The sequence below is a fragment of the Ixodes scapularis genome, unplaced genomic scaffold (assembly GCF_016920785.2).
Source record: "Ixodes scapularis isolate PalLabHiFi unplaced genomic scaffold, ASM1692078v2 PGA_scaffold4__175_contigs__length_147842914, whole genome shotgun sequence".
In the NCBI taxonomy this organism is placed as follows: Eukaryota; Metazoa; Arthropoda; class Arachnida; order Ixodida; family Ixodidae; genus Ixodes; species Ixodes scapularis.
In genome coordinates this window covers 58787728-58789581 of record NW_024609879.1, presented here as the reverse complement: position 1 = coordinate 58789581, position 1854 = coordinate 58787728, and the positions used below count along the sequence as shown (strand labels likewise).

At 44.9% G+C, this 1854-nt stretch overlaps 1 long non-coding RNA gene across 1 annotated transcript; it reads right to left on the bottom strand.

Moving 5' to 3' along the window:
- LOC115321729 lies at positions 1–1538 on the bottom strand. The gene is made up of 3 exons (XR_003918832.3): positions 1280–1538; positions 215–298; positions 1–108 (listed from the first exon to the last, which is right to left on the bottom strand). It is a non-coding gene; the product is annotated as an uncharacterized LOC115321729 (long non-coding RNA).
- Positions 1539–1854: the final 316 nt, after the last annotated feature.

Sequence of the window (1854 nt, the reverse complement as noted above, 5' to 3'; positions counted from 1 at the left end):
CACGACTTGACTGGTATAGTCAAAAAGGATAGCACATTCCTTAGTAGAAGTTACGAGGGGCATTTTTATGGTCCATTGGCCCCGTTAATGCCTGCTCACTGGCCTTTCCTGAAAATGCAAAAAAATGGGTTCAATAAAAGTCAAAAATAAATTTGCTATCAAAAGTAGAGTGCCACTCAAATACAAAAGCAGAGCATTAAATGTACTTGCACACCTTCTTTCCCACAAATCCACAGTAGGCCAGTTCCTTCCATGTATGGAGTGCATCCAGTGTACGACGAGGCACCGAGGAAGTGATCTGTGCAAGGAAATTGAACATATCCATGTTAAAATTACGTTCTTAAATTGCATCATACTGTAAGCCCCGTAATCATCTGGGTGCACTTTGCGGTGATTGGATTACAATGTGCTCCGCAAGAGGGCAGACGTGGATGTATTTTGCAGAGGTAGGATATGTATAGTGATCTTAATCACGAAACTGCCAAAGGAAAGTGCAGACATGATGGTGTGCCTTCATGAGTGTGCAAATAGTATATAATCAACATCAGAGTTTATGTATGGTATTAAAAACAACATATTACTGATTAATTGAGAATCTTTAATTTTACTGTGCTAAACACTGCGCTCTATGCACCTGCTTGAAATCCACTGTAGGAATGCAAATACGGTATTGGCGCTCTTTCGTATTTTGCTTCTGCAGAATCGAGTCCAGCACTAAACTATGCCCCATGCAAGCACACATTGACCCACCATATCCATTTCATTCTAAACGCGAGGCTTTCAGCGCCCCTGCCAAGCACGCGCGAGCGTGCAGTGCAAGCAAAGGTTCAGGGGAACATGCTTGTGCTAGTAGCTTCGGCTTCGTTTGCACACGAAGTGAAACAACCATTAGTAGCTTCGATCAAAAGCCATTACTGTGTAAAAAAAAAAAAAAAAACGCAAAAACAACAAAAAACAAAAAAAAACGATTGATCTTTGGAGAGCAAATTTCTTGGTCTACTTTATGATTAAAAAAGCCTGACTGAGTAACACATATGAGGGGAAAAACACACGGCCCCAAACATTGCTGGGGTTCTAGCCGAACTCGCTTGCGCCCGAGAGGCCAAGCAGCCCTCTGACACAGCACCCGGGCTGGACGGGGCGGAGTTTAGACGGCGCGGCGTCAGGCCCACACCGACGACACAGCAGCTCCACCGCCCTGACTTTCTCAAGCGTCAAAACACAATTGTCCACTGTCTCTGAAGACAGCCCAACGCCTAACTTCCAAAAGGTCACTCACCTTCCGATTCCCGTGTAGCCGTGCTCGATGAAACCGTGCTCGATGAAATGGAGAATAGTGGCGAGCCGGAGGCTATCAATCACCGGTCCTAAATCGAGACTCGCACTTGTTTGCTTGCCCAGACTTGAAAGCGGCTCATTCGTGTCTGCTCGCTTTTGATCTTTGCAATTTAAAAGTGAATATAACACTCGCGAAAAGAGAAAGCGAGCGCGGTAGCACGATAACAGCAGAGGCCGCGGCGATACTAGCGGGCCGGAAAAGGCGCCATTGCCTAGAATAATTCTGCAGTAAATACGTATGAACCTTTTCCTGATATTTCCAGATATTAGCTATTTATTTATAACAATTTCTTGTACAACTGAATATAAAATGTTGCTTAATTTATTTTGTTAGTAACTTGTTAATATTTAGAGTCCACGCGTTTACTTCTCATTTTTCTCATTTACTGCGGAGATGCATGCCTCGGAAGCCAGGGAAGTGCAGCTTCCAGTTTCCTCCTACCATCGCGACGACGCTAACGACGCGGCGCGTTGCGGCAGAAGGGCAAACTAAGTACAGTGTTGGTGCGGCACTCT